Source organism: Schistocerca nitens, chromosome 1 (genome assembly GCF_023898315.1).
Source record: "Schistocerca nitens isolate TAMUIC-IGC-003100 chromosome 1, iqSchNite1.1, whole genome shotgun sequence".
Taxonomy (NCBI): domain Eukaryota; kingdom Metazoa; phylum Arthropoda; class Insecta; order Orthoptera; family Acrididae; genus Schistocerca; species Schistocerca nitens.
In genome coordinates this window covers 1,065,853,928-1,065,859,927 of record NC_064614.1, presented here as the reverse complement: position 1 = coordinate 1,065,859,927, position 6,000 = coordinate 1,065,853,928, and positions in this window count along the sequence as shown.

The window sequence follows — 6,000 nt, the reverse complement described above, 5'->3', positions numbered from 1 at the left end:
CTTCGACACTGTCACACTCAAACCGATATTATTCATTGTCTCTCAAGCTACGTTGTACACAAGGGCGATTCAGCCAAGTATGTGGCATACAGCTCAGAGTTGGTGCGTATTTTCCGGCTGACTGCTGTGTACTTCGTGAGCTCCTTTTTTTGGATATTTGACTGGATGTAGCTAAACTCCGTTAAAACGACTTTCATATGAAACAGTTCACTCGGAATATATTGCACATTAATGTCAGGCTGTAGACAGATTGGGGCTATTTCGTTGTACTAGTGAGCTGCTACATTGTCGGACGACGTCGTATGCTGTCTGTCCATACATAATGCTATCAACTTGGTTTGGACGCCTATTAGATCCAATCCTACTTCTCCCGTGACGAGTGTTATCGCTTCATAGATAACTTTAAAACTATGTCCTCGAGTACGCAAAATGATCTAAAACTGACATGATTCGTTTCATCGCCTCTTGTGCCATCAGCTCTACTTTCACAGCATTGTTAATCTTTGATGTTATGTAGAATTCAAAAACGTTGCTCTTTTGTATTTTCCGAATTTCCTAGTCTTTCTGTATGCATACACACATGCTCGCAAGATTATTCTTGTAATTAACAGCAATTTCATGTCTTGAGTTGCGTATATATTCATTAGATAATATTCATAACAGTGAAATTTTCTACTTGACCGCGCTGTTGCACAAGAATACTACGTCCCATATTTACAATCACAAACTTCCTCCTGAGATACCTTGGTGTCTGTCAACTATCTGCAGAGTTTCAAGGATTCATGATCGTGACTACATATCCTACGTCATCTTCATAAGCATTACAAACTACTGTTAAACCTCTTAAACGTTGGAGTAGTGTGACAAGCAAGGGTTCAATGTCGATCGCACATAGAGCTGTCGGCATTTGACAGTCATGTCTCACACAGCTGTTATTTTAATTTAATTACTCAGCTGTGCTCGTAACACAGCTGCAAGCTATTAGGAAGCAGTGAGTGAAGTGTTCATTAATCGAACATTCAGGTCTTTACCCGTGCTCTAGGAGTTGTGTCTTTGAACAGTAATCAAGAAACTTCCTCAATCACGGATTTTAACATCGACACTGCTTAAATTTCAGATCAAAAGCATGAGCAATGGCAGCTGAAGACTTCCGCCATAACAAGTCTGCTAACGACTTTGTCAAAGAGACGGAGCAACGGACAGATGTTCAAGCCATTCTCTTTCCCTTGGGGTGGGAAACAGTCCCGAAAATGCGGAAGAATCAACAGTGGTCAACAGCATGAGGATGCAGAAGACAATGGAAAATAATGCATTAAAGATACATGAAGTGAATCCACAGGACATCCGTCTGTAACTGAAAAAAGCATCATATGACCACTTCATTGGTAAAAGATATCGGACTAGTTCCCCACTCCAATCTCCTGAAGGAAACTGCTAAGAGGGAGATGATCACCAGAAACAGACTGAATACCTAACGAAAGGATAACGATCAACGAATCGGGGCGAGCAATGTTTAACTTGGTAGGGAAGCTAGAAAATAGAGAGAGCGACACGCTAAGGCTCAGTCTACATACAGTGTGAGTCAGGGAAGTGAAATGGAAAGATGACGGGGGTTTCTGATCGGAAGAATATAGGACAATGTCAACAACAACAGAAAATGGTATAAAGTGAGTGGGATTCGTTATGAATAGAAAATGTGAGCGAATGTTTGAAGTTCTCTAAGTCTGTGGGTTCTGCGATAGCGAATAGCCCAATGGGTAGTACAACTGAAGAGGAACGGACATCTATAAAAAGAGCAATCACAGAAGTTGGAAAGAAAAGCATAGATACAAGGAAGGTAGTTGCGAAAAAACCATAGGTAAGAGATGAAATACTTCAGCTGATGGACAAGTAGAAAGTATAAAAATATTGACGTAAATTCAGGAATAGGAAATACAAGTTACATAGGACTGAAATAAATAGTAAGTGCAGGGAATCTAAGGCAAAATATCTGCATGAAAATTTGAAGAAATCGATTAAGAAACGACTATCGTAAGAACTGACTCACCATACAGGAAACTGATGAAATTGAAAGAAAGGGCGGCAACATTAAGAGTGCAGAGGAGAGAACGAAGAGGTGAAAAGAGCGCACTGAAGGGCTCTATGAGGGAGGGGACTTGTCTGAAGACTTTTTGGAAGAAAAACAGGAGTCGACAGGGACGAGAGAGAGTATCCGGTATTAGAATTTAAAAGAGCTTTGGAAGAGTTCAGATCAAATTAGGTAGAGGGGTTGGATAATATTACATGGGAATTTCTAAAATCATTGGCGGAAATTGCAACAAAGCGACTATTCACGCTGGTGTATAGAATGCTTGAGAGTGGTCATGTACAGTAAGACTGTCGACAAACATCACCCATACAACTTCGAAGACAGAAAGAACAGACAAATATCAGAATAATCACACAATCAGGATAGCAGTTCATGCATACAAGCTGTTGAAAAGAATAATATACAAGAAGAATATGAAAGAAAATTGACGGCGTGTTACACAACGCTCTGTTTGGCTTTAGGAGAGATCAGCTCCAGAGAGCCTCTGACGTTGTGTTTGGTAATGGACACAAGACTGAAGATAGAAAATTTCTGACTTTGCGGCTGATAATGGAATCAATACCGAAGAAAAATCAAGAAACGTTCATAGCAATGGAAAGAGCGTTCGACAATGTCAAATGGAGCAAATACTCGAAATTCTGAGAAAAATAGCGGAAAGCTATAATGAAAGACGGTTAATATACAACATGTACAAGAGCCAAGAGGGAACAATAACACTGGATAACCGAGAGCGAAATGCTCAGATTATAAACGGTGTGGGCACGGAAGTAGTCTTTCGCTCCTACTATTTAATCTACACGTTGAAGAACCAGTGACGGAAACAGAAGAAAAGCTCAAGAGTGGAATTAAAAGTCATGGTGAAAGGATATCAGTGATAAAATTCCCTGATAACATTAATCTCCTCAGTGAAAGTGAAGAATTACAGGATCTGTTGATTTGAATGAACGGTCTAATGAGTACAGAATATGGACTGAGAATATACCAAAGTAAGGCGAAAATAATAAAAGTAGCAGAAATGGGAACAGTGAGAAACTTAAAGTCAGAACTGAGGATCAAGAGATAGACGAAGTTAAGGAACTCTACTACCAAGGCAGTAAAATAACCCATGATGGACGGGACAAGGGGGACAACAAAAGCAGACTTGCGCTGGCAAAAAGGTCATTCCTACTCAAGAGAAGTCTACTAGTGTCAAACATAGGACTTGATTTGAGGATGAACGTTCTGAGAATATACATGTGGAGCACAGAATTTTATGATTGTCTAAAACGGTCTGTATGAAACATGGAGTAGAATGGGCTGGTAGCACCTGAGATGTGTTGCTATGGAAGATTATTGAAAGTTAGGTGAACTGATGAGGTACGAAATGAGTAGGTTCTCGCCAGAATCGCGAGGGAAGGATCACATGGAAAACAGTGACAAGAAAAAGGTACAAGCAGAAGGTACAGGATAACAGAACATCTGTTAAGACATCGAGGAATAACTTCCATGGTACTAGAGGGAGTCGTGGAGGGTAGAAACTTAGAGGATGACTGAGAATGAAATACATCAAGCAGATAATTGAAACGTAGGCCGCAATTGCTATTCTGAGGTGAAAATGTAGGCATAGGAGAGATATTTATGACTGGCCGCATGGAATCAGTCACAGGACTGCTGACTTAAAAAAAAAGAACATTACCTTCTCCACCCACATATGGGTAACGAGAGCTGCGTTTATGGCTTCACCAGTGTTTTAAATCGATTAGCCAATTTGTTTGGAAATTACTGAGAGTGGAAATGTGTAGCATTCGAAGAGCTATATTTCTACAATCACCTATAGGTGTTAGCCTGTGCCTTTTAAGCTAAAAGTATCTCTTCAGAAATCAGACGTTTGTTTAATGTGTATTGCAGAGCTATAACGTGAATTTACACAGAGACAGGACATAACCAAGTTTTCGAAATATCTTTGTTATGCCGTTGTTTCAACGTAACGCTGTCTGAAAATCATGCGGTGAAGCACGAAACGTATAGGTCACCGTAGGTCACGCTATTCTCCGGATTAACACGCAATGCATCTGTGTCAGACTGCAGGCGGTAGAAGTCTTATACAACAAACATTACCTGTCAGCGTGTTCGGAAGGGATAATCGGCGTTGTGGCTGATTGTAAGGCTTCAAACTACGACGTGAAACTTCACTCTTGAACAGCTGCCTTCATAATATTTGCATGCAGTCATCTCCCACGCTATGGAGGTAATATTTTTTATTCATTCTGAGATCCATATATAGCCTCTTTGCCCATTTACGTTAGAATCGCGTGTGACTCAAATAGGCGACAGGGGTAAAATTATAATACACTGAATTTCAACGTCACCGTGCTTTCGTTTTCCAGATTTTAGGTAGTGAAAGAAGGGAAAATTTTAATAGACTAACATTTCCGAATAGTTAATTGATGTTTTTATTTGCTTTTCTTTGTAGTTAGACTCAGTATTTACGCGTTTTAGGAACACAAAATTGCACACATGACACCACTCCTGTATATAATCATTAAAGGTAAGCATTTATCGTAGTTTTCCATTGTAAACAGTACTCAGCATGAAAAATAAGTTCCGTCCTTTTGCCCACAGACAACAGACGGGTCAGACAGGACTGCCGCGTTATCCTCAACCAATAGTACCCACAGTCTTTGATTATATACCCATGCCTTGAATAACTACACTACTGTTTATTAAAATTGCTACACAAAGAAGAAATTCAGATTATATACTGGTATTCATTGGACAAATATATTATACTAGAACTGACATGTGATTACATTTTCACGCAATTTGGATGCATAGATCCTGAGAAATCAGTACCCAGAACAACCACCTCTGGCCATAATAACGGCCTTGATACGCCTGGGCATTGAGTCAAACAGAGCTTGGATGGCATGTACAGGTACAGCTGCCCATGCAGCTTCAACACGATACCACAGTTCATCAAGAGTAGTGACTGGCGTATTGTGACAACCAGTTGCTCGGCCCCCATTGACCAGACGTTTTCAATCGGTGAGAGATATGGAGAATGTGCTGGCAAGGGCAGCAGTCGAACATTTCCTGTATCCAGAAAGGCCCGTACAGGACCTGCAACATGCGGTCGTGCATTATCCTGCTGAAATGTAGGGTTTCGCAGGGATCTATTGAAGGGTAGAACCACGGGTCGTAATACATCTGAAATGTAATGTCCACTGCTCAAAGTGCCGTCAATGCGAACAAGAGGTAACAGAGACCAATGGCACCTTATAACATCACGCCGGGTGATACGCCAGTATGGCGATGACGAATACACGCTTCCAGCCGGCCGCTGTGGCCGAGCAGTTCTAGACGCTTCAGTCTGGGACCGCGCAACCGCTACGGTCGCAGGTTCGAATCCTGCCTCGGGCATGGATTTGTGTGATGTCCTTAGGTTAGTTAGGTTTAAGTAGTTTTAAGTTCTAGGGGACTGATGACATCAGATGTTAAGCCCCATAGTGCTCAGACCCATTTAAACCATTTGAATACGCTTCCAATGTGCGTTCACCGCGATGTCGCCAAACACGGATGTGACCATCAGTATGCTGTAAACAGAACCTGGATTCATCCGACAAAATGACGTTTTGCCATTCGTGCGCCCAGGTTCGTCGTTGAGTACACCATCGCAGGCGCTCCTATCTGTAATGCAGCGTCAAGGGTAACCGCAGCCATGGTCTACGAGCTGATAGTCCATGCTGCTGCAAACGTCGTCGAACTGTTCGTGCAGATGGTTGTTGTCTTGCAAACGTCCCCATCTGTTGACTCAGGGATCGAGACGTTTCTGTACGATCCGTTACAACTATGTGCATAGGTTGCCTGTCATCTCGACTGCTAGCGATACGAGGCCCTTGGGATCCAGCACGGCGTTCCCTATTACCCTCCTG